Source organism: Alligator sinensis, unplaced genomic scaffold (genome assembly GCF_000455745.1).
Source record: "Alligator sinensis unplaced genomic scaffold, ASM45574v1 scaffold923_2, whole genome shotgun sequence".
Classification (NCBI taxonomy): Eukaryota; Metazoa; Chordata; order Crocodylia; family Alligatoridae; genus Alligator; species Alligator sinensis.
The window spans coordinates 471267-471618 of NW_005842589.1; the positions used below are offsets into that span (position 1 = coordinate 471267).

At 47.7% G+C, this 352-nt stretch overlaps 1 protein-coding gene across 5 annotated transcripts in view; it reads right to left on the reverse strand.

Moving 5' to 3' along the window:
• Window positions 1–352, reverse strand: part of ROBO1 (roundabout guidance receptor 1) — a 461057-nt gene that overhangs the window by 75696 nt on the left and 385009 nt on the right. The window lies entirely within an intron of this gene.

Here is a 352-nt window from a genome sequence, read left to right on the forward strand (position 1 = left end):
GTGACCCCAGACAGGTGATCCCAGACAGATGCCTAATTCCAGCCTTCTCTTAAAGACCCCCAAGGTAGAGGAGAGCACCACCTCCCTTGGAAGCCCATTCCAAATTTTGGCCGCCCTTACCATGAAATTGAGTATTCTGCTTCAGTTCCCATATTATAAGATCTGTTTCATACCATATTCAACAGACCGAAAGAGCTGTGTTATCTCAAATACAGAGTATTCTAATATAATAAAGGGCTTAGTCTGTCTGTCTGTCTGTTCGTAACACTTTTGGGCAACTGAGCTGAGAGGGCAAACAGTGATTGGTTGCCTGGGCTCTGCCTCCTCAGGCAGGGAGAGAGCTGCCGCCACC